The 27862-nt window shown below is 35.3% G+C and overlaps 1 pseudogene; it reads right to left on the bottom strand.

Moving 5' to 3' along the window:
* Positions 1–7214: 7214 nt before the first annotated feature.
* LOC132604997 (exocyst complex component EXO70H1-like) lies at positions 7215–9249 on the bottom strand (annotated as a pseudogene).
* Positions 9250–27862: the final 18613 nt, after the last annotated feature.

Raw genomic sequence — 27862 nt, forward strand, 5'->3', positions numbered from 1 at the left:
TGAACACTAAGATGGGTTTGTTTGAAAACCCTATGTTAAGAATAGTGGTGCTCGCTTAGGAATTGATTATACAATGATAGAATTGCCTAAAAATACGCAGAAAGGACTTACCTTGATGTAGAATATGGTTGGGAAAAGAAAACCTTCGTGCTAGGGCTTGGGATTCGTGAAAACTGATTTTCTAGAATGAAGTGTCGTATTTATACTGTTTGCTGTCGGGGAAGATTGACGATACACTTTGACGGTCCGACGAAATTCGATGGTCCGTCGAGTTGCTTTGACGGTCTGAGTCAGACTTTTGATGGTGCATCATTGACGGTCTGTCGATTCAACCGTACTGTCAACAGCTTGAGAAAATCCAGAGAGTTTACAAAATGAGGTTCTAGGGACGGTGCATTCTGACGGTCCGTCCCTCTGGCCGTCGAATGTCACCTGTAGAACTGAGTCTGGTTTGCGACTTAAACTCCCCTTTTTGGCTTCCGGTATCCCTGAGTCATAGACGCGGCTTTGTTTAAAGGTACGAGGTATTATAATATCTCCCCCTTGGGATCATTCGTCCTCGAATGATGGGTCATGGTTAAGATTGGGACTAGACATGGCTTGAATACATGAACGTGAAGGAAACATGACATGAAACATGGAGACTGAATTAACATGACATGGCTACATGGAAACATGATTACTAAGACATGGAACATGGGCACTGGATACATGACATGAGCATGAAACATGAGACATGACATAGACTATGGAAGGGTTACCTTGAGCGTTCTCTGCTTGCTCTTCAAACAAATGGGGATTTCTGGATTTTATGTCTTCTTCGGCTTCTATTGTAGCCACTTCAACTTTCTGACTCCTCTATAAAACCTATATTGAGGAAACCTCTTTAGTTCTCAACTTGCAAACCTGACGATCAAGGATTGCTACGGGGATCTCTTCATAGGTCAAACCATCCTTAATCGTTATAGTATCAGCAGGAACAACCAACGACTGGTCTCCCACACACTTCCTCAACAGAGACACATGGAATACTAGATGAACAACAACCAACTCTTGTGGTAATTCAAGCTCATAAGCTACTAGACCAACCCTTCGCAGGATTCTATAAGTGTAACATCCCGTAAATCCGAGTTAGGTGTCATTGTGAAATAATTAGGGTTTAGATGTCATTTTAACGTTTTGGATCCCTTTGGGATGGATAATAGTGTTAAATAATCTTTTTGGGGTCAAATGAGATAAGGAAGTTCCTTAAAAATCTTTAAATTCGTCAAGTTTGAGAGAATTTCCCGTTATGTCCAGTTTCGGGTACTTTAGTTTGACATTTGGAAAAACTCAAAACATATAAGTTGTAGGGAATTAAAATACCTTTTCAAAAATATATTATGCAGCCCAAACAGACGTGTGAGTAAAAAGTTATGACTGATTTACTGAAGTTGTGTAAAATGGAAATCCTGATTCTTGTAGGATTAGGTTTTAAAGCCCAAGCCTTTATAAACCTATAAATACAACCCAAAAAAAAAAGTCCAAGGAGAGGGTTTTTCCACCAGAGCCATATATCCTCTCTCTAAGGTGAGTTTTTACTCAAATCCCTAAGTTAATTACCTTAACAAATCACTAGATTAACACCAAATCATTACATGAAATCGATAGATTGTGGAAACTTCATTCTAAGGTAAAATATGAGACGAAGCTTTGGGATTTCTTCAAAAAGGTAACACCCTCACACTTTTATGGATATTTGGTAGAATCATGAAATAGGATTGATTTAGATGCACTTTATTAAAAACAAAACCCTAGTATTGTTGCTGTAGAATTTCCTCCGACCAGTCATATTAAATTTGACGCTTCCCGCTTATCTAACCATTGGATTGAGCCCAAATTTGAACTGAGTTTTCCCAACATATAGGTCTTAAATGTGAATAGTGAAGATCGGATTTCGAGGCCTGTAACTGTGCGTTTTAAGCTATGAACAGTAGCTGCGAATTTGGTGAATATTTATAGTTTATTGGTCATACAAACCTCAATTAGATGTAGAATGATTCTTTGAAGCATGAAGCTTAAGTTTGGAATATTTTAACGGGATTTAAGGTATGTCTCCCTTTTAAAAACCTTATTTTGGATGTATGTCTCTTTTGAACATACTCTTTGACTATGAAGGTAATTTGTATGTCTCTTTTGAACATACTCTTTGACTATGAAGGTAATTTGTATGTCTCTTTTGAACATACTCTTTGACTATGAAGGTAATTTGTATGTCTCTTTTAAAAATCATTGTTGACTATAAGGATGATTTGTATGTCTCTTTTAAAAATCATTTTTGACTATAAGGATGATTTGTATGTCTCTTTTAAAAATCATTTTTGACTATACGGATGATTTGTAGGTCTCTTTTTAAAATCATTTTTTACTATAAAGATGATTCGTATGTCTCTCTTTTGGAAACTTATTTTGAATGAAAATCACTTTTGAACCTATTGTTGGAAGTATAAATTTTATTCAAGATTCTTTAATGAATGAAAGGAAAAGTAATTTTTTTCATGTTTCTTGAACCTTAATTCATGTCTAAATGGTGGTTAATGTGTGTGAGGGGACAAACCCACATTAAACCTAGATTGTAACAAACCCTATATATGTATAAGATATTATGAATGTTTTCCTCTATGAGAGATGCTAAATAATTATGGTTAAGAGTTGGTAATGACATTCTTATTGATGAATTGAGACATGAAAATCTTTTGTAAAGGAGTTATACGTTTTCAAAACATTGTCTGGAATGACTTAATCTTTCGATATGGCATAATGAACTTTAACGTTATTGATGGTGTGACTACTTTGAGATAAATTATGAATCGGCTTCTATGCCATGGACCTTGTTGTTGTGTTTGCCTTGCTATTCGGGAGGAAGAGTAGCCACTATGGATCCTAGTGTATTAATTGCCTTGCCATTCGGGGGGAAGAGTGGCCACTTCCGGGTTTGCTACCTGTGGTGTATTAATTTCCTTGCTATTCGGGAGGAATAGTAGCCACCGTGAATCCATATTCCGGTGTATTGCGCAGTGTGCCTTGCTATTCGGGAGGAAGAGTAGCCACCGTGAATCCATATTCCGGTGTATTGCTTTGTGTTGTTGATATTGAGTTGGGCCTATATGGGCGATTTTGATATCCATATTTATTATGGAACTGGTATTTATGCCTAATCGATTTAAAGCATAATTGAAACTGGGATTTTGAAATGGCTTTATAAACTGTTTAACAAATGATATTAAGAATCATAAAGTGGAATGACAGTTTTTATACTATCTTTCCAGAACTGATTTCTTTATGTATTATTATATTTTATTTTTATATTACTTGTTGTCCCCGAGGCACTCACTGAGTACGAAAGTACTCAGGCATACCATTGTTGTTTTTTATGGTATGTTAGGTAACGGAGAAGAGCAGGTTCGTGATACCCTCGACGCTTAGGAGAACTTGCTGCTGTTGTTGATTTGGTGAGCCCACATCCTTGTTCGTGGGACACTTCCTGTTTCATTTATTATTCTAGATTTTCGAGCTGCGTCCCGAAGTTAGATGATTGTTGTGTCTCTTAGAAGCTCCATAGATAGTTGTCAGAATTGTGGGTAGATTGTCAAAGTCTCATATGACTCAATGGGTGTTGCTACGTTTATGACTATTTACTTATATTAGACTTCCGCTGATTTTATTCCTTAATTATGGTCCTTATATATGCCGTTACTTATAACTTAGTTTAATTTAATAAGGAAAGAGTATTAAAAAGGACCTTGATGTTACATTTATTTTATAAACTGTTGGAGGCGAGTATTGAACCTAGGGGGTTCAAGTATTATTATTGTGTCATTTAGGTTCTTCCGATGTTGTTCATGACGTCGGATGCCGGTTACGTCCAGGGTGAGTTTTAGGGCGTGACAATAAGGTCCAATACATCAGGGAATAAGCTTCCCTTTCTTTCCAAATCTCATAATACCCTTCATGGGTGAGACTTTAAGGAATACCCAATCCTAATATATTTTGCCAAATGAAATAGCAAAATGTTGCCGGAATAATTTATAAAATCATTTTGTTTTCTCATAAATGCATATTTCACTCCGTTTGTATACAAGAAGTAAAAGCAATTAAGTAGAAATATCGGAGGGCCAAAATTAGTTGCCAATAGTAATTAAATTACTATAAGGGTTGTGAGAGTGGGAACATAGCATCATTCTTGTTTGTCTAGTTCTCCAAAGTTAGGGCAAATTAAAATTGGGCCACCCGTGTCAAAAATTGGAGAGACTCTGTCGCCATTGAAGTGAAAGGGAGATGAGGAGAAGCTGTTGTAATCTAATTCTTGAAAGTATTTCCAACTTCAAACTTGAGAATGACCAAAGACACGGTATCAAAGCGGAAATATGAAAGAAAGTGTCAAAACCGGGTTCTACTTTCTTAACTTCATTATTTACTCTTTGTGTTTTTGTGAAAACTAATTTATAAATGTTAGAGTAAATAATCTACTTTGTGATGATCTTGATATGCATCATAATTAGAATAAATTATTTTAATGTGTGTGATTCGTTATTCTTGTATAAAGATCACGTGAAGTTTATTTTCAAGTTATGAGATGATATAAAATATTAGATTGTTTACAAGTACATGTCTATACTTGAAAGTCGATTTATCATTATGAGATCATGAGAATATGATATTTGCATTTAGAAATTTTTTACGGGTTAACGATCTTTCATAAATTTATTGTCTTTTGACAACTTTAAGTTTCATATGTGCATGAAATAGTTAAAATGTGGAGGTGTTTGGCTTATGATTAGAAGTCAACATTAGACAATTATTTTTATGCCTTCAAATGGAAAAAGTTGTGTTCTTTCGTGAAGGGGTGTTATTTAAAAATTGTATTCTTTCATGAATACTTGAAAAGTTGTGACTATTCATGAAAAGTTTTATATACACCAAAGTATGTAGTAATTATATTTGTGCTAGTTAATTCGTTCATATGTTATTGCAAGCAGTGATATGAAGAACATAATAGAAACAAAGAAATTTCTATGGTATAACAGAAATTAAATATGTGAAATGATGAGGTTTTCTTTCTTCCACATTCAAAATAAAGGATCTTGGACAAATTGATATTATTTTGGATATCAAGATTAAATGAAATAGTGGGGGTAATGTATTGAGTTCATCTCATTACAATGAGAAAGTGCTAAATAACGTCTACTACAAAAATAATAAGGGACGAGAAAAAAGCACACAAACGAAATCTCTTCGAATAATTTTCGACTTATCTTTTTCCTTTCTTTTACCTTTCTTTCCCCTTTTTTTCCTTCTTCTTTCTTTCTTGCTTCCTCACCCGTGCATTTTAAAAGAGAGTATTTATCTCTTCTTCTTCTTTTTCTTCTTCTTCTTCTTCTTCTTCTTCTTCTTCTTTCACCGGAAACATCACATTCCGTATAACCACCAACTCCACTCTAAAGCTACTCTTTTTCCATCCTCAAAATTATTGAAACTATGCTAAAACTTCATAAAATCTAAAAGAACATTGTTAGTTTATTTTAAAACGTCTTTCTATGAATTCAACACACGATATCATCGAAAAAGGAGAGAGAATTCAAAATAGAATGGAATTTTCTATCTTGAATTTCATTGAGAATCCTTTTAACAATTGAGGAATTTATCATTTACTAATTTATTTTCATTGAAAAGATGTACAATTATTTGGTAAAACTAATTGTAAAATAACATTTTCACTTACTATTGTTGATATATTTTTCAAACTTATACGTTAATAGCTAAGCAATAAAAGCATGCTTACACTATCTATAAAAAAACAAGATAGAGGAATGAGAAGTACAAATTATTTTAAAAAGAAATAGAAAACAGTTGATATGAAAAACTTTTGTAACTGCAATTTGGGAAAACTTGTTTTCGATTCGAGAGAGTTCATACATATTAGAGATTAAAATAATAAGAAGAAAAAAATAACACAAATAAAAATCATAATTATAATCCGCCAAAAATAATAGTATCATAAAATCACAAAAAATAAAATAGGGGAATACTATATCCACATATAAACTCATCAGTCACCTATTTTTAATCTGTAAAATAAATCACAGCCATGTATAAAAAATAACAATATAATGATCTAGAAATAAAAATAAAAAATAGAAACAGAAGGTCCAAAAGAACTAACCTAGCGTAAAAAGAATGACAAAATAGCTTGATAGGGAAGTAGTGGTTAAGTTTCTGTTACTTATAATTTGCCGATAAGGATTTCATGAAGAGAAATAATTATGATATGTATTCAAAGCTTAAAAAAAAAAAACTGAAACCTTAAAATACCTATTTATGGGTTGTTTGAAGAAACGTATCAAACGTACGCTTAAGAGCCACAATGATCGTGGGGCGTGGGCTGATCCAGATTAATGCAAAGGTTATTTGCGCTTAACCGCTATCTATATCATATGAGACTTCTATTAATTCATAGGTTAGTAGTAGAAATAAATCAAAAAATATAATAAAAAATGAGAAAAATGTCAAAAAAAAAAAAAAGGAGAAAAAAGATAGATGCAAATGCTGGCCATAGAGAGGTGCCACATAACTTTGTCTATGCTTAGCTTTATATTATATATAGATTATGCACTTTACTTATTATTTCTTAAATAACGTGAAAAATCCAAAATGAACAAATAAAAGTGAACGGAGGGAGTATAAGTTATAATCTCCCTCCATTAAATGTGTACTGTATGTATGTCTCATCTCCATTAATGACAAAAATCTACTATAAAAAATGGGAAAAATAATTAATTATGCGTCGAACTTCTAAAACAACAAATAATTTGAATAACTATTTTTAGTAACCACGATAAATAATTTGAGACGGATGGAGTATAAGGAGCCGTTCAAACTTTAATTGTATGTTCGGAATTGGTGACCTCAATTTTCAATGGAATTCGTCAACCACTCATCCATTAGCAACCATCGGGCCAAACTGCAATAATAATACAACAAACGAAAATACCCAAATCTGTAAGACAAAGTGATATGGACCAAGTTAGCATAGCTTTACTAAACAATTGAATTTTAGTCTGTACATTTCAATATTTGTAGCATAATGTTTCTCTACACAAATGCATACAAATTAATAAATCATTTTATCTACACGCTGTTCTCTCTTGTCTCATAAAAGATTCATATACACTTATTTATCGGCCTTGTGATGATGATGACGACGTTGACGTTGACGTCCACACGTACGGCGACGATGACCCGCTCCATCCCATACTAGAATCTGAAATACTAGCACCGTGAAATAAATCCGAAAAGTAATTTTGTAAATCATCGGGGGCAAATCTGACAATTGACTCAATTCTGGTGCCATTTCTCACCAATTCTCCCCGATACATCTCGTAAAGCACTCGATATATAGGAACAATCTTACTAGACAATGATATTTTAATGTGGTCTCATAGTTTCGGGTCAGGTATGACCCATGAACTTTGTTTCCGGTATACTTCCTCGAAACTCAACTTGAATTTGTTGGAGCATTCCTTCGCTTTTATCGATGAAATTTCATTCGTCAAATTCTCAGGCATTGATGTAACTACTTTGTCCCACCCCATCCTCTCGTACTTTGACATGTACTCTTTCACCTTCATTTCGTGCTGCGAAATCCAATCGAATCCAAGTAGGAGCTTCAAATTCGAATTCTGAACCTTCAAAACAATGTAGTTTAAGTTGTTCGCTAGGAACAAATACGACAATCCCACGTCCTTATATAGTTGTGCTTTACCATCGAGTTTACATAGAAGGATGAGTACCAGCCACGCGAGCCGTACGAAGACAACGGAAGACGGGGAGTCCCCATTCCCGTCACTCGATGTTGGACTCAAGTTGCAAGACTCAGGCAACATTTGTAATAACATTGGCGACTCAACTATTACTTTCGATATTGCCCCACTATAATCGCCGAGGAAAACAAGATAGTTCATGACGTATCGAGTTAACGGGTGAATTCCGCCACCTGGCACCGCCTTTGACGAATCTTTCTGAACCGCCATTTCAAACTCCAACAACATAGCTCTGGCGGCATCACCAAGCTTGACCAATGACGTCATCGCCTGAGATTTGACTACCGCCGTTGACTCAAAGTCAAATATCATTTCGAGTTCAACCCATAGATCATAAACGGCATCGTATAGGTCCAAAACTCTGAACATTTTCTCCAATGATAATTTCTTGTATTTCGTCACCATCTCGGGAAACGTGAACAAAATTAAAGCACCATCTTTAGCAATCTCCGAAAAACATGTTTTTCTAACGTTGTCTGAGGCCGAAAAGACATAATCACATAGAATCCTTTCACTACGAAACAAAGTAATTACAGCAATCTTCACTGAACTCAACCAATTCTTGATTTTTATCTCCAGTAATTCCCAGTCCATTTTCCGTATTTCTGAAGAGCTCAATTTTTCAATTCCCAAGTAATATAAAGTTTCGTTGATCACTGGTTTTCGGTTAAACTTGTAAATTTTTACGCACTCTTTTCCGTAACCAGCTTTAATCATACAGTCAGCAATAGATTTCAAATCTTCCAAGACAACTTCCGAAACCTTAGTTTGAATATCATTATTATCTTCATGAACTTCGTCTTCAAATGATTTTGACGATCTTGATGATATTGTTTCAGGATCAAGAAAGTAGCGACTTCCAGATAAAATGGTGTAGAATTCTTTTTGAAGTCTTTTAATGGCGATTTGCATGAGATTATGAGCTTTAACAAGGAGTTTAGAGTTTGAACTGTCTTTGATAACGAACTGCATAGTATGTTGTAAGTCGTTAACAGCGTTAAGAAGGTTCTTGGCTTCTAAAGGATTATCGCGAAAGAGATTAGCGACTCTGTTATAAGAGGTAGAGGTAGATGTAGAGGATGCATCGAGATCCCATTTTTTGATAATTGATTCGGCGTTTTCTATTGTTTCCTCCATTAAAGATTCACAAAAAGTATGACGAGAGGTGGGTGAAGATGAAGAATTATGTGAAGAAGGTGATGAAGATTTTGATGATGAGAAAAAGGGAGTCCTCATTTTTCACTATTGAAAAAACAAGAATTAGCTGAAGATAATTTTTTTAGCTAAACAGCAAGATGCGTCGCTAACCCGATTTGGGGATGGATCGGCAACGGATTTATCAAAATAATTTGTTAGCTACGAGCAATTTAGCAACAGATTAGCGATAAGTTCATAGATGATTTTGATTTATTTTTGTAGAGATTGCTCTTGTAGTTTATGAAATAAGAGAAAGTATTGTTGCTTCTTTGGAGAGAAAGAATTGTGAAAATGGAAAGAAGTGGGAATTTCAGAGTAATGGGATCGTTTGAGGGGGAAAGATTATAAGATTGATATTTATAAGAGGGGGCATGAAAATGATTGGATGAACCTAACGCGGTTCCTAGGATTATTTTTATTTTTTTGCTATCGAAATTTATAAGTTCGATTACTTTGAATTTACTCTGCATATACCAGTTAAAAATGTTAAAGCTTCATATTAAAAGGTTTTTTTATTATAACTAGTATGTACGTAGAAGGCATATAATCTTTAGGTTACTCCCGATTTTATTTGATATAACAATGTTATTAAATGATCAAATGAGGAGTAATTTTCTCTCTGACTATAAAATCTAAAATATTCATTACTTCATTCGTTTTAATTTATGTGATATACTTTAACTCGATACAAATTTTAAGCCAAAAAATAAGTCATTGGAGGTATTATCATAACATTTGAGTAGCTATAAAATTTATCATTAAAGGGTGAAATGAAAAGTGTAAGATTAATTGACTCTAAATATGAAATGTGTCATTATTTTTTAGACGGACTAATTAGGATATATTGTCACATAAAATACAAAGTAGGGAGTAAGTATTTATACAAGAAAATTATTTTGATATAAATTTTGAGTAATCTTTAATTATATTAATTCTAGTTTTAAAAATATTACTTCTAGAATTAAGCACGAAAATTGAATGGTTTGATCCGCGTAAAATGAATCTCACCATTCTTTTAAAAAGGGGAATTCTATCACTTTGAGAAAATTGACTTTTAATTACTCTTTTCATATAAGTTTAAAAATATTAACTAGAAAAATTTGTGATCTATGAAAGTTGTGTGTAAGTTTCAAATTTTGTAGTTTTCGCTACAGTTAAAAACGAAGGAACAAGTGATTTGAATTGAAAATGAAATTTTACCTTCTGTTTAAAGTCTGTCATTTTACTTGGACAACGAGAATATAATTTGGATTAATGGTTCTGGTGGGAGATGGCCGACCCAATTGCTGTCTTTACGATTACAAAGCTCTTTCACTCGTCAAATAAATATTTAAGGAAAATTGAGAGTGACAACTACAATTGATCTATATGCCTAAAAAAGTAAAAATTGTCCTCATATATATGGAGCCAATTCATTGGTTTGATGTTACTGCGCTATTCATCCTACGGAGGTTTGGTGACTACGTCAAAGAGTCCTGACATTGTCAATATTAGCGCGGAATCAAGATGTTAAAAATGAAAAAAGAAAAGAAATTAACCATACAAATGTTTATTTCTAAACATTTGGAAATTGGAATTTGAATTCATACTGAAATTAACTATTTTGATCATATATTTTGGACGAAAATAACTATGCTAAAAAAATAAGCTTCTTTTTGCATTGTTTTCCCGAGATCCCGAACTCGTGTATGGTTGTCGTCAATATGACAATTGCCGTTTTTTTGTAAGTCATTAATAGTACAAATGTATGAAAATTAGACTTAACGATGCATCACAAATCCTTAAAGAGTAATATATTTTCTAGGAATCCAAATTAAAATGAAGAGAAAGTTTCTTATAAGATTGGTGAGAAAATGATCAAATGGTCCTTAATGCATGGGCTTTAGATTAACTTAGTCGTTAAATGAAGGTCCTTGGCATGTGCATTAATTACACGTGAGCTATCAAACTACAAAACAAAGGTGCATTCTTGTATTGCTTAATACGATTTCAAAATCCACATCAAAATACTTAACCCTAATTAGAAAGAGCCACGTTTTTTATGCAAGTGTAGGGTGCTCCTTTTTGTTTTTTCATTTCTGCCTCCACCCGTACAGAGACGTACTAAAAGTCTGGTCAAATGCGCAAACATCATTATCAGGAAAAGATGCCCTAAAATATGTTATTGAATTGAGCAAGAGGTTCCTTCTTGCAATTTTCTGGTGAATATATCTAATGGAGTACGTACGGAAGGACGCCTAAAATGTCTTCGATTCTGCTAAGTAGGATGTTTATGGAGAAAGATGTTGAAGGCCTTAGTTTATTTTGACAGCATTAGGACCAAACCAATCACTTTTTGTAAATTCATTAAGGACAATTTCTATTATGTTTATACATTAAGGACCAAATGAAACCAAATCATACACACACACACACATATATATATATATATAAGAACATATTTTTGCCCAAGTCCTATCAACTCTCAGCAATGGGCAATTCACAGGAATGCCCTTATTTTGGGGTGGTCTTTGATTTTTGTTCATTAAATTGGCGGTCTTTAATATTTGTCCTTCGCCTAATATCATGAGGTTTGGAGTTCGAACCCTGATTCAGTAAAAAAAAAAATCGCAAGGCAAAGTTTGTAGCAAATTAGGCCTATTCGGGCCAGAGTTAGGCTTCAGGTAGAGTTTTGTATGCCTGCAGGTACAAACTCTTCCTGCAGGAAGAGTTTGCATTCAAAATTCTGCCTGAGGCATGCAAAACTATGCATTGCGATTTTTTATTTTTTTAAAAAATTTTTGGCTGAGCGATGGTTCGAACCTGGAACCAAGGGGCTTCTAGCGAAGGACAAAACGTATAAAGACCACCAATTTAAGGTACAAAACTTAAAACCAGTGCTTTTGAAGGGCAATCCGCACAAAAATTGTATAATAAAGTAATGATAACAAATACATATATCAAGGTCCAAGTGTTACCCCTAGTCCAATAAGGTCAATTTCTATGTCATACAACATTATTTTATTTTTTTAATACTTTCTTTAGACGGCTAAGATAATATTATTTGTAGTATGCTTTTTAGAATTCAGAATTCTTGAACTAGAAATATAATACTATCCTTATTGGTACTTTTATATACTCTTATTCCTAACATGTGGCCAGACTATGTGTATAGGGTAGCCCTAACTCCCATAGGGTGTGTTTGGTATGAAGAAAAATGTTTTCTTGGAAAATATGTGAGTTTTTAACTTATTTTTTTTGTGTTTGGTAAGTAAGCAACAACAATTTATCCCAAAAGCATTTATGCGTAATCTAGCAAAACACAACGGGAATGGAAATGGGGTGGGAAGTACTTGGGGTTTGGTGGTAGAGCTGGGATAGTCAATGGGTGGGGGTTGGGAGCGTTAACTGGGTAGAGATGAGACAATGAACTTGCAATGTCACTTATGAACTTATTTTTCTTATTTCATTAGAGAGGTCATTTTGCTCATTTTTAAGGAATTTATTTTCCTAGAAAAAATATTTTTTAAAACATTTTGACCAATCATACACGAAAAAATTAAAAATTAAAAATTAAAAATGTTTTCCTCCGCACTAAACACACCCTAAGAGATGGGACTTTCCCATTTTATTATTCTCAAGGCACTATAAGAGGAGAAGTCACATGACATATTTCCTATACTATTGTAAAATAATGTAATGTAGCAGGATTTGAAATATATAATTTTTAATTGGTCCGATACTATAATATAATTTTGACACGTGAGGTTCAGTGTTAGACCACTTCAAAGCACATATTCTGTTATGATATGAGACTTTTTCCACTCGCAAACTTTAAGCCTAGGGACCAAGCATGGTAGTATTCTATTAACAACTTCAATTTTTAGGTTGCTTATACATTTGGTGATTGCCGTCCGGCCATGGACCAATTAAGTGACAACCGCGTGTAGGAATAATTTTGTTGAGGTTTTGTTGGAGTACTCAAGTATGATAGCAATATTTTCTTACTCCGTATTTGTGAACCTGTAATATTAAGAGGTAATAGATATCCAATGAGATAATTGAGATATGCACAAATTAATTCAAGCATCATGGTTCTGTAAGAGGACAAAGAAAAAAGAAAAAAAGAAGAAGAAAAGATATTTGTGAACCTGTCATATTAAGAGGTAATAGATATCCAATGAGATAATTGAGATATGCACAAATTAATTCAAGCATCATGGTTCTGTAAGAGGACAAAGAAAAAAGAAAAGAAGAAGAAGAAAAGATAGCAACATTTGATTTCTTAATTTGCTTAGTCTAACCTTATTTCACTTCATCTTCTTTTCGTCTACTTTTTCCACTCCATTTTTTTTTCATCCACTCTCTCCGTTTAGACTTTGAGTTAATGTGACACACTTTTTTTTTTTTTAATTTCAAAATGAATGATACACTTTTAAATTTAAAAATAATTAATTTTATACTTTTCATTTTACTTTTAATGAGATCCTTTTAGGTCACAAATTTCAAAACCCTTTACATCATTCTTAAATTTCATAGTGATTTAAACTATGTCACCGTAAATTGAAATTGATGGAGTATATCTTACTCTAGAAGGTGTTACTCTACTGACTCTACTCTATACCTATAACCTAATACTAGTATTAGTAGGTGTCTTAGAGTAATGTTCTTAACTCCTACATATTTTCAAATGGTGCGGTACACAAGATGGATGAAATTTCTTTATCTTGAACCTTCTTGTACTTTCTCTGATTGCATATCAATTCGTTTGTTTGTCTTCATACTCATTAGCTTTACCCCTGTGTCAGTTTTCTCTACTTCAAATTTTATTTCTTGGTTTTTAAGAAGCTAATAACATATTTGCTGAGGTGTCAACATTTAATATTATGTCATTTTTATGTTTTCAGTTTTGATCAGCCTCTCATTCGTGTTAGCAATAATATTTGTGTTGAGTACGCAGATTGCGTGGTGTACTATCGATAAAAATGTAGCTTTTTAGAAAAATAAAAATAAAAAGATATTTTTAAGGATGTGATATGATTTATAAAATGAATACTGAAAACTTGCAAGTTCCTGAAGATGATAAATTTGATCCTATTTATGACTCTGGATTGACTTCAGCTGCTTCATCTCTTGAAAACTCTTAATATTTAAAAGTTGCAATTCATTGTCACTAAAAATTAAAACGTGTTTAGATATGTCATAAGATACGTATGGATGTAAGACCCTTTAAATTTGCAATTTTAAACTAGTAATAACATTGGTCTACTATAAAAGCTTTTTATTAAAGATAAAATAAAAAATTAAAAGTTAAATTATTTATAGCTTTTCTTTTTATTTATTGGTAGGTACTTTACTTTACGAGCCTGTTTGGCCAAACTTATTTTTCCCCTAAAAGTACTTATTTTTTGAATAAGTGCTTATTTTAAAAAAAAAAGTGAGACGTTTGGCGAAGCTTTTGGGAGAAAATAAGTGCTTTTGGGGAGTAACAGAAGCAATTTTTCAGAAGCTAAAAAAATAACTTTTGCCCAAAAACACTTTTTTGAAAAGTACTTTTGAGAAAAGTACACATAAAAAACACTTTTTAAAAGCTTGGCCAAACACTAATTGCTGCTCAAAAGTACTTTTTAAATTAATTGGCCAAACACAAACTGCTTTTGGCCAAAATTACTTTTTTGAAAAGTACTTTTGAAAAAAATATTTTTTAAAATAAGTTATTTTTAGAAGCTTGACCAAACAGGCTATAAGTTAAAGCAATGTGGATGGGGTGCCATTTATGATTGAAAAAAAAAAAGACAAAAAATCCACTCAAACCGTTCATCAAAGAATAAGCAGAGGGCAAAGCAAGATAAAGTTGCTTTGATTGGAAACTAATTTATTAAATTCATTCATAAGCCTTTCGAAAATGAAAGTGTTTGTCTTAAAGACTCTTTAGCCTCTGAATTCCAATATATATGACGCTTTTCTTAGACAATTCTAAAATACTTGAAATCATATATTACTCCATCCGATTCAATTTATGTGAACCCATTTAACTGGGCACGACATTTAAGAAAGAGTGAAGATTTTTAAAACTTGTGGTTCAAAATAAGTCTTGAATATTTGTGTGACTGTAAATCATTTCATAAAGTGAATTTATTTCTAAATTAGGAAAGATGTCATTCATTTTGACACGAATTAAAAAGGAAGTAGGTTCACATAAATTGAAACAGAGAGAGTATAATTTAGTATTTATTGATTTGATGTAAACATTAGGTGAAAGTTCATTTTTACCGTAAAATTACTTTGTAACTACTATTTCAACATCTGCTTGCCACTACCATACACACAAAACTATTTTTTATTTTTATTTTTTTATAATCGTGGTGTCTGGGCAAATTTGCGCGCACTTAGGAAAATTCCATGAGATACTTGCTATCTCCCACCAACATAGATAGCAGATAACTCCGTCCACCAAGACTTGGATACATGGAAAGAAAACACCTAGTGCACAGTCCAAAATAAATATAGAAAAGTCAATTGACATTCCAAACCCAAATATCTAATTAAATATTTTCATATAGAAAATGCAATATTAAGTAGTCATTTTCGAATAAAATCACTCCAAGCGTGGGTTTATAACTACTTGAATGTGGATAGGACATTGAATGTGACATACGAGTGTAGATCAAAAGACTGCTTGATCTATCTGCCGGATAAAGGGAACAAAGAAACAATACAATGAGACGCTACTGAACTTTTGTGTCGATACTATTAAGAATGAACAAATTGGGACAATAACGAAAGAGATGATAAATTGAGAACAACAACAATAGCAAACCATCATCTCTAAAATTTGCAAATCGTAAAGAAGAGTAATATTTTCAAAATTAGGATTCCAGATTCCTTTATATATGCTGAAATAACTTTCTTTACGAATTTAAAAAGATTGTCATTAGGGGTGTACATGGACCGGGTTGGTTCGGATTTTTTAAAGACCAAATCAAACCAATTGCATCGGATTTTTAAATCTATACACCAAACCAAACCAACAAAAGTCGGGTTTTTCAACCTCGGGTTTTCTCGGTTTTATCGGGTTTTTCGGGTTTTTTCCGGTAAAGTCTTCATACAAAATATATAACTTGTACTTCAAATATTTCTTTAGTCCTAGTAAGATACGACTATCTAATTAAGATATTTATTAAGAAAATAACACAAAACGTGATGAGAGATGACATTGTACTAAAATATTCAACGAAAACATTAATGAAATTGCATAAAATAAAATTTTCATAATCTAAAAGTACTAAGTCATGCTACAATAAATACAACTAATTTATAAGGCATGTAGAAAATGATCATAATCTTAGGGGTCGTTTGGTTCAAAAACAAATTACGCTGGGATAAGTTATGCTGAGATTAATTACGTTGGGATAAGTTATGCTGGGATTAGTTATTCTGGAGTTATTTTTTATTGACTGTTTGGTATGTTGGACTAAAAGTATTATACATTGGATAATTTCTAAAAAGAAGAGGTTTCTTCCTTATCCCGGGATAACCTATCCTGGGATAACTTATTCCACCCTGTGGCAGGTATAAGTTATCCCAGCACTATTTTTACTCCTGGGATAACTTATCCCATGATTACTAACCAAACGAGGGATAAGAAATTGCTAAATTCTTATCCAGGACTATTTATGTTTATCCTTCATACCAAACGACCTCTTAAAGTACTAAGTCATGCTAAAATAAGTACGGTTAATAAGTATTAATTACATGAATAGATATTAAAGAAAAAAAATAAAATTAAGTTATGTATTTTCACTTTCTAAACTAATATAAAACTAAAGAATAGATATCAAAATTATTGTCATTCCAGTGTTAGATATGAATTTCTTCTGTTAGCATTAGTATTGATTTGATTTTTGTTGAGTTTTATTTGAGTTACTAATATCATTGAGCGATAAAACTTATTAAACCATTCAAAATTCTAATTCCAAGTTTGAAATAATATGTTAAAAGATAAAAAACTATGAAAAAGTTAAAGAAACATTTATAAATTACATTATAAATAAATATTTCTATGTATAAAATATGTTTGAAATTTTATAAATGTTATGTCATGTTGGTTTGATTCGGTTTGACTTTTTTTAGCTAAAATCAAACCAAACAAATAGTGTTCGGGTTTTTCTTTTTAAAACCAAACCAAGTCAAACCAAACCACTAGTCGAGTTTTTTTCTCAGTTTGGTTCGGATAATCGGTTTGGTGCGATTTGTCGGTTTGCTTTGTACACCCCTAATTGTTATCACTTATAAAGAAAGGAAGAACTTGTCCCATAAGTTTAATTGACTCTTTCACAGGATTAGGTCGAAGGTTCAACTCCTTATGACTATAAATTCATGTAAGGGAATGTTAGTCAATCTTATTTAAGGTACTTCGAGAGAGAAAATTCTAACAAATCCTCTCTATAGTTTAGAACCTTTGAATGGCCCCACCTAAGCACACTACCAATATTCTAACACCCCCTAATCCCACCAGAACCACCGGATAAGGAGACTTACATGGAGGAAGACACGGGCTCAAAACTTAGCTATAGTGACTTCCTTCTAGAAACCAAAAACTCATCTTCAACATGCTAAGTAGCTAGCTATGGGAAAATCTCACTGGGAAAAATCCAAACGGCACCGACTCCATCCCTCTAACAGAGGAAGACAGAGTTAGACTTTATCACTCCTGGTGTTTCTCCATCATCATCAAATTATTTGGGAAGAGAACCCATCCCATCCCCCCCCCCCCCCCCCCCCCCCACCTAGCCCCTTCATTTTCTCAGAGCAAAGATCTTGCGAATGTGGAAAACAATAGAAAAACTTGTTCTCATGGATCTAGCAATGGATTTCTTCATTGTCAAATTTGAAAAGAAAACCAACATGCAAAAAGTTCTACTCGAAGGACCATGGTTCGTATCCGGACAATTTCTCACAATCAGGAGCTGGAACCAAATTTTCATCCCAAATGAAGCAATACTAGCCTCCACTCCCATCTGGGTGAGATTGCCCCAACTTCCTATTGAATTCTGTGACACCAACATCCTAGAAAAGTGGGAATTAAATTGAGCAAACTCCTAAAGATAGACACCTACACCTCCTCAACTCATAAAGGGTGGTATTCTAGGATTTGTGTGCAGATATCGATTGAATCTCCAGTAAAATCCTCCATTACAATAGGGGAGCACCCCCAATCGGTGATCTACAAGGGTGAAGAAATATTATGTAAGGGTTGCGGCAGATTGGGTCATACGAATAAACGTTGCCTCTTTAGACCAAGTAACTGACCCATCCACTGGTAGTTTGGGAACTCCCACTCAGGAACTAAAAATCAGTGGACAAAGTCATTTTTCCACAAAACGAAACTGGGCTCGACCAAGAACAATAGAAGTAAAATCCAAAGGGGAAAGAAGAAACAAAAACCTAAACCCCCCCATTACAAGTACATGTAAAATCCTTAGATGTGGCTTTCGGTAAGTTCATTCTGTCACTTCCCTTCCCCCCCCCCCCCCCCAAGGGATCTTAGCAAGATTCCTTTTAAGTTCACCCGCGATGATCGACACAGGGAAATACCAACACAAATAGCAATTTCGAACTCTTTCATTGCCTTGGGAATTTCTACCACAAACGACACCATTGGGATTAAACAAGCCACTAATACCAAACGATGCCGTCGAATGTCACATTAGAACAATCAACATTACTGACAAGTGTCTTTTGAGCCTGACCCAACAACATCATGCTAAAAAGAACATGAGTCGCCCTAATAGTCCAAATGCAAGTACTCCCAAGTGTACAAGAATATTAACATAAAGTCTTCTACTTTTTAGCCCAAAAAATGGATATATAGATAAACCCATGATCCGAAAAACATCCCCCTAAAACTCTCAATCACTCATGGGACTTAACATTTACTCTGCCCCTCCTCCTTTCCACTAAATCAGCACCCCCTAATTTTATACTGATTCTTCCTCTCTCTTAGCAATCATTCTTCCATCATGGAGGTGACACCTCCCGTCACCTCGATGTCAAGGGTTTAGAAGAGTAAACCAATGGGATGAACAAAACCATCTTTCCTCCTAAAATTTGCCTACTTTATCGTTGCAAATCCACTTCCTTACATAAAGCTCCAATGGCGCACCATCTGAACTCAAACCAAACGAGCTCCCTTCCTCTGACACTGCTAACAACTCCTTCCCCATCAGATCACCTCCCCTCATCATGGATACAAATGGCCTTAAAGATTCAGATTCTCACACTTGAAATCAAAGTCCAGGGAGAGCCAGTAATCGTAATAGTCCAAACCCCAACTTTCCTGACTCGGATATTGACTGCAGGGGTGAATTGCGGCCTAACGAGCGATGGTCAGCTGCTTTGGCTTGTGAATTGGACCCAAGCCCAGGTGATATACAACCAGCCCCCATCACCCCAAAACTTCAACATGCAGATATCCCAAGCAACATAATCTCTCCCTTTCCCACTCTGGGAACCTAGCGCTTTGATGAACCCTGCATTTGTCCCTCTAGACCCTCCAAGGGCCCCAATGCATCACCTTATCTAGTAAGTATGGAAACCCTAGGGAAGAGAAAGGTGGAAACAGTAAGAGAGACAGAGGTTTAATATCGGTATTCAAGCAAATAAAAAAAACAACGCCAAGCTCAAATCTATTCTAGCAGGCCTGGGCATGCCCAGATAAGATTTATTGCTACTGAAAGAGCCACACTCAGTGGAGTTCAGGAACATTCAGCGAGCTTCTCATAGTCATATGCCTAAAAAACCTTGCCAAAGTGCTCCTAAGCATCGCCCCTCAAATCTAAGTTCAGGCAACTTCGAAGTATCGCTAAATCCAAAAATTTGGAAGGAAAAAAGCCAGAAAAGGTAGTGCACCAACTCTCTCACCTTTGGACAAGTGAAATAGAGTGACAATAAGATCTCCAAAACCCAAAATACACCTCATGAATCTAATAATTCGGAACACTATATGAGCCCATAATGCTGAGTTCAGGAGAAAGGGCAAAGACATGATTTTGTGATGTCAATTGGGTGTCTTGCTCTGGTTCTAAGTGCTCAGCGAGCAGTATCGCTCTTTTCGTCGTTTGATTGTGAAAATTTCATAGGTAGTATGTCTCCTCAATGACCTCTACGTTACATTGTCTGTTTCTGTCAGTGTAAACTGTGATAACCGAGCTGCAGTTCACATATATAAGAACCCTTTGTTTCACAAGCGAACCAAACATGATAACTATCGGTTCTCGATAAGAAACATTGTCACGACCCAACGAAGCTAAAACTACTAAGCCCACAAGACATACGTGCATCACATAATCATACCTGAGTGGGCCATAATGCTAACTAATAGATATCACAAACTGTAAGGGACACAAGCCCAAGAGATATATACATATATATACGTCATCAAACTGTACCCATGTATACAAGCTGACAAGGATATCAAAATGATATAACAAAATATGGATTGAGAAGGTCATAGAGTATCTAACTGTGCATATTTGTCTTCGAGCCTTTACTGGAGTGCATAACATAATAAGGATGGGATAGGACCCCGCCATGCCCAAATGTACACAAATGAATCATACTAAGCTGGACTGAAACTTCAAAACAAGTGGAGTGCTCCTATACAATCGCTGAGAAGGCAGCCTAAGGGTCCTGATCCGTCTTCTTGTCTACATATGGGCATGAATGCAGTGTCCACAAACAAAAGGACGTCACTACAAATAATGTACCTAGTATGTAAGGCATGGAAAGCAACATAATAAGGATATGAAAGTAGCAAGAGATAAGAGAAATAACCTGTGCATCTGAATGCCTACTAAGGTAGATAACATGCATTCTTTCCTTTTAAAAAAACATTTTCAATATATATATATATATATACGGTACCCAGACATAATAGGCTCGGTGTCATACATACCAGGCCATGATAGGCTCGGTGTTATCCATACCCAATTGCAGTGGTATGCACAATAGGTATCGTACCCGACCGACTATAGCGCGGCTCTGTGTCATAAATAGCTATAGCTATATATATATAGTGAGAGCTCAAAGAAACATTATGTCACGATCCAACCTTGGTAGGAGAACCCTTAACCTAACATTCATAAACACAATATAAATAGCAAAAGAAGATAAAATAACTTAAGTCTGACATATGAATATACAAGGGAAAAGTGTTCAAAACACATTTATACTATGGCCAAAGTTGCCATAACACACCTAAACTTTGCGGGGGTCCTATGACCCCCCTGGACTTATTTCTTGTGTATTATCTACGCTTTCAAATGGACAAAGTCACCCAAACTTGTTTGAGTGTATGCACGCGCTCCACTACAGGAAATTTGATATTTAGCCATCACTTCTTAACGAAGGGAGATGAATCCGGTCGTTATAAGTGCACTTATAGTGACCAAATGTTTTTTACAGTCGTTAGAGCTAATTTTTCTTTCAATTATCGTGCCTTTTGCTTTGTGCCTTTTGTGTTGAGTTTGTGACTATTCAAGAATTTGTGTTGAGTTTAAAAGATTTAATTATTCTTCAATTGGGTATTTTTCATTTCTCTACTTTCCAAAATTTCAAACCCAAAAAAACTCCATTGTAACGACCAAATCAAACGGGTCTTTTTCGATATTATATAGGATTTGTGACATTGTCGACATTGAAAACATGATTAATCATAGTGGATTAAGATAGTAGAACCAGTAAACAAAAACTCCATTAGGGACGTCGAGTTTCGACTTGAAGCTTTCAGATTTGGGTCTTCAAATTTCGGATTTGATGAATAAAATTCTTGGTTGCTGATTGTTTGAAGTTGAACTCGAGCTTAGAAGACATCTGGAACGTGAAGAAGAATTGAACGACTCCATGACTGCCATGAACAAAGCTTGAAGCTTCGAACTCGAATTTTCGGGTTGCCGCAAATGAGCTCCATTTCGAGTGGGTGATATATCAAAAGAACCGGAACGTCGAGAGGAATTCGAATCAGAAATTTGGTGATGTTTGGTTGAGATTTGAAGTGCATTAGGATCAAATTTCAATCGAGTTCTCTATGAAGAAGATGAACAGTAATTTGCTGACCAGATTTTGCCAAAGTTGCCATAACACACCTGAACTTTGCGGGGGTCCTATGACCCCCTTAAACTTATTTTTTATGTATTATTTACACTTTTATATGGAATCTTACGCGCTCAAAGAGAGTAGATACAGTCACTTATACAGGTCACCATATAAAAGCGTACAGAATACACAAAAAATAAGTACAGGGGGTCATAGAATCCCCGCAAAGTTCAGGTGTGTTATGACAACTTTGGCCATAATTTGAGTGTGTTTTGAACCCTTTTCCCAATATACAATAAATGCGGAAGTAAATCAAAAACCACCCCAGCATCTGGTCTGGTCGTGCAAGAGCAACTAACTAAAATCTGTAAGTCTGGAAGTAATAATAATACATCAATAGTCTCAATAATATCTCAGAATAGAAAAGCAAGAGATAATAGAAGAAGAGTCTTTAAGTAGCGAAGCGTCCACATGCTCATCCCAACAGACTCGAATCAGCAGCCTCGAATTCTCAACCATGAGGGGTAGACGTCGATCCCACCTGATACTATGCATTTATAAAAGAATGCAGCAAGTGCAGGTCAGTACAAACAACGCGTATTGGTAGGTGTCATAGGCCAACTAAGATTAGCTAACATATACCAAGACAATAAAGTAAGATAAACAGGTAAATCAACAAGGTATAAGTCAACACGAGCCAGTAACGAAGTACAAGTTATCACCTATGTTATAGCATCTAAATCCAACTGTGCCAAATCTCAGTACATCCAATCCATATATCACAACTATACCACAAGAAACCAAAGGTACAATGCAATGCTATAATGTATGAAATATGGATGCAATGGATATGCACCAATACACATGTACTCCGACGATGGAATATCACATCTTGGCAGCACAACCCATGGGGGACTCGCGAAGTCCATGTACCGTTCCTCACGATTCTGGCAAAGACCTCAGTAATAGCTACCAGTACTCATACCTCAATTCCGGGATAAACATCGGACATCGGTCCTCACACCACTCTTATCCAACTGAGCCCAACTCATAACAATGTTTTCTTGTATATCATCAATGTATCAATAGTATATCATGAAGGATGAGAATGTGTGCAATGTATGAGCTCAACGTCAATACTTAAATCAATCTCAACAGTACCACACATGGGCACACCAATAATATCAATAAAAGGGCTACACAATAAGCCACAATAGCATCACAATCCTTGTCTCACAACAGCAACAAGTAAGGTGCTACAATATCACCATCAAGATATATCACTAGTCACTAATATCTACTATCTGCACGTGGAAACGAGCCAACAACAAATAGAACAAGATTAATCACAACACAATGGGGTGGCTTGCCCCAAATCATATAACAAGGCCCAACCTAAGGCAATATCCAACCCAACTTCATACTCGAAGGTTTAAATGAATTCTCCGACAATATCGTTTAACTATATGCTTCGCTAATCGAAGTCTTACTATAGGGTAAACTGTAACCTACCTGGAAGGCTGAATAGTAAAGTCTCCAACAATCACACCTTAATATTTCCTTTCTTTTGAGCCTCGTGATAATGGAAGTCTAATCATATCCGAAATATGTAATTAGAATAAAAAAGAACATCATTCAAACCTTGCTTCTATTCACGGCCCAATTCCCAACCTATGGAGTGGGGTTTATAAACTAAAAAAGTGAAAATTTATCTATAGGTCTCAGCAAGAAATTAAGGTTCTAGGTGATCAATTATCATCTATAATAAGCTAGGAAAACTAACAAAATACTAAAATTCGGATTCTAGGAAAACCCCCCAAATTTGAGTATGAACCCTAACTTCCAATCCCATAAATTTAGCCACTAATTAGGAAGAAATCATGCAATAATAGATTCTAGTCATCAATTCCATATCTAATGAAGCTAACCCAATCAATAAATCAAGATTACAAAGCCTAGAAAAAAGAACTCATTGAACCCTTTTTTAATTCTTAAACTCCCAGTGAACTAGCATGATAATGGAATCCTAAGGTGATTATGAAAAATGGAATAACAAAGAAGATAGAAGGACTTACCACAAAGATTCCTCCCCCCCAAGAATCACCTTGAAATGCTCCCAATAACACTAAAGTCAAAATAATAAAGGATGAGGGACTTAGAGCTTTTAATACTCAATTAATGAATGTATCTGCCCATTGCCCGATCCTGCGACAAAGAGGCTGTGGCGGTCAACTTCGATGCTCACTCAGACCGCTGCAGCAGTCAGTTACTATATGCATTAGCCGCTACTGCGGCATGGCCACCGCTATAGCGGTGCCACTACTGTCGTACAAGTGCCGCTATAGCGGGGCACCAGAAAGAAAAAACTCCCTAAAAATCATAATCTAAATCCATAATCTCGATATCACCCGAGGCCATTTGCTCACATACCACATATGCAGACTCACATAAAAACACGCTACAAACACACTCGTGGCCTAGGAATTTCCAACGAAGGTCTCGGTGACCGAGTCAAGTCCCGATACTTCAACATCAACTTCCCGACCCAAGTCTCAAAATGCACCTGAGTGTGTTGGGCACTGAATACACACAAGTTCTAAAAGACGATCCGGACCTCTCGAAATTAATGGATTCCCGAAAAAGGTCCGTTACCTAAAAGTCAACTTTGAGTCAGCTCTTTTTCACTTTAAGCCCAAATTTCTCAAAAAGTCGCCCAAATTGTATCCAAACGCTTCTGGAAGCGTGTCAACGGTCCCCTCGGATCAAATGTGAGCTAAAAAAGCTTAGGGAAGGGTCAAAAGTGTCGAAAAGACTATACCGACCAAACGGGTCGTTACACGTTACAACTCTACCGGAGTGACGTAAGGTCAGTATACCTCCAATTACTATTATGTAGCTAACATGATTGAAATATCTCATCTTGAAGGAACAATAACTATAGGATGAGATCAACAACCGTAAACAGGACCAATAATCATTAGACAAGATCAATAATCATGAGATAACATTAATAACATTATAAGAAGATCAAGAACATAAGCTCCTACTATTTCTAAGAGTGGAATTATTACGAATATCATTCGTATATGTACGTATTGATATGATCATGCCAGAAGAAAGAAAGGGACAACCTTAACATACCTCGTCGTCTCCTTAACTACTTAATGTCTATCCTCCCGAGCTTGTAAATCTACATTCAAGATGATTCATGCAAGTTAAGTCATTGAAACTCTCTTAAGATCAAACTAAATTAATTGGTAAGCTAATGAAAATCAGGCAACATTTCCCCTATATCATCTACTTCCACCAAACTCCAAAACAACTCCCAAAACACCAACAATATCATATCCAAGAGATTTGTAATGACCCTCCAGGTTGTTATGGAAAATATAGGATCACTCCACCAAATAGAACCTTCCTAAGGATAGAACGAGCTAATAGAAACACTATTGAATAAGTCTAAGAAATAAAAACCTGACTTGTTGTGATTGTTGTTTGTTTGTGTTGAGTCCATCGGGGCGTGACATAGGAAATTAGAACTCCGTTGGGAATTTCGAGCCTATGGGTGGATTCATATGGTGTTTTTATGTCTATGTGCATGTCTTGTTTGTGTTTGTGAGGCCTCGAATGAAATGTTGGGTGGTAGAGTGAAAAACTGGAACAAATTATGAACTTACTACCTCAATGGTACCGCTGCGGCGGGGTAGGTACCACTACGGCGAAACTGCTATAGCGGTGTGCTTTCCACTGTACACAGTCGGTCGGTGCCGTAGTGTCCGCTATGGCGAGCAAAGAGCCGCTATAGAGATGCCGCTATAGCGGGATCAGGCTCACCATGGAGGAGATCAGTTCCCTTTTGGTTTGCTATAGCGAGCACTTGGCTGCTATAGCGAGACCACTGCAGCGGTGAGTTGACTGCCGCAGCGGTCGACAGGAGCAGAATTTCGAGTTTTAAACACTTAGTTCCGAATTCTTTATTTATTAAAATCCAAAAAACTTCCCCACAAGTACCTAGGGTGAATTTCCAAGCTAGGGAAAGAATATTCTTAAGATCTAAGTCTCAACCATCCCTTTCAATCATTACGTTATCATCTTTATGATTACCATATCTTTTATGGGTCTCCAATGGTGAATTAGTAATTGTAATCTAAGAACCTAATAGACCTCCTATAATTGTTGGGTTATGATTATTTTCATGTGTTTATCATCTAATGGCTTAGGTTAACTCCCTTTAATTAAGAATTGAACTATTAGAGCCATGAAATAAGTGAATTGAGACTTAGGGTTTTATAAAAATGGTAGCTTGACCATGGAAATTGATTGTAATTGGTGTCTTGATTAAACACCCTTATAAAATGATGGTTGGTGGTTACTAAGACATTGTTAGGTTGTTTCACACCTAGAAATCATTCACCCATGGGAATAGGGCTAAACGGAAGGGTATTCTTGAATTGATTTTGTGACTAGAGTAAGTATGACTTATTGATCATTCTAATTTCTAAACTTTGAGTGTTTTGAGGCTTTAGGAAGGGAAAAGCATTAGCGGAGTGATTCGTATTGTTCCAGCTCTACGTTTGAGGTAGGTTACGGTCTACTTGAGTTAGACTTTGATTAGTTGATTGTTTGTGTTATGAATTCGATAAGAGAAAGCATGTCTAGTCTTCAAACATGATGTGTGTGTAGTTGAACTCCTATATGAAATTGATTGAGTGATTGTGTGGGCTTCGTGCCACTATTCATAGGTTTGGTGTAGTTGAACTCCTATATGAAATTGATTGAGTGATTGTGTAGGCTTTGTGCCACTATTCATTGTGTTGAACCTACAGTTTGATGTTGTTGTGGTGAGAAGTTAATATGATCTTCTTGGTGAATTTGTGATACCAAATGATGATTCGAGTACTGAAAACAAGAGGACAAGAAATACTAATGTGTGTGTGTGTATATATATATATATATATATATATATATAAAAAGTCACATTTGATCGGGGTGAGGATGTGACCTAGATTATGGGCTCGTGGTCCGAGGTTCGTTTCGAAAATGAGTGGTACATGATATGGACCGCGTCCGAGGTTCTTTTCGGAGCGGAGGATTTATGGCTCGAATCCAATGAGTATCCGAAACGAGTGGCACATGGACACCATGGGTCCCCTGCTGGTCATGACTACTGAGTAATGACATCAGTTAGCATGTGTGTACAGCGAGTATATGGTTAATGTTGGTAGACTTGTTCTCGTTTGTGTTTCTGTTGATTTGATTCTTGATATTTTTGGGTGACTTGATTCGTAGTATCCTTGGTTGACTTGTTGTTGGATTATTGATTTCGTTTTATTGGCTTGCTTGTCTATTTTATTGATTTTCTGATGTATGCATGATATTAATCTTAGTCGGCCTATGAAATCTGTCGGTACATAGTGTTTGTACTGTACTACCTTGTTGCATTCTTTTGAGTGCAAATTGTGATCCAGAAACTGTTACCCGACCTCATATCTAGAGTGAGGCCATTGTTGACAGATTTAGGGTGAGCTTCTATGCATGTCAGGCCGCCCGAAGATCTTCTTTTATGATGTCTATTTCTATTCCGGACATTGTTGGTCATTTATTTAGACATTTTATATACCTTAGACATGTTTTAGATTACAGTCCTTGTATGGTGACTTTTGGCTTTTGGGGTTTGTAATAGTTAGAACTTCCGCATTTGCTTCTCATTTTTATGGCATGACTTAATTTGA

This window comes from Lycium barbarum, chromosome 8 (genome assembly GCF_019175385.1).
Source record: "Lycium barbarum isolate Lr01 chromosome 8, ASM1917538v2, whole genome shotgun sequence".
In the NCBI taxonomy this organism is placed as follows: Eukaryota; Viridiplantae; Streptophyta; class Magnoliopsida; order Solanales; family Solanaceae; genus Lycium; species Lycium barbarum.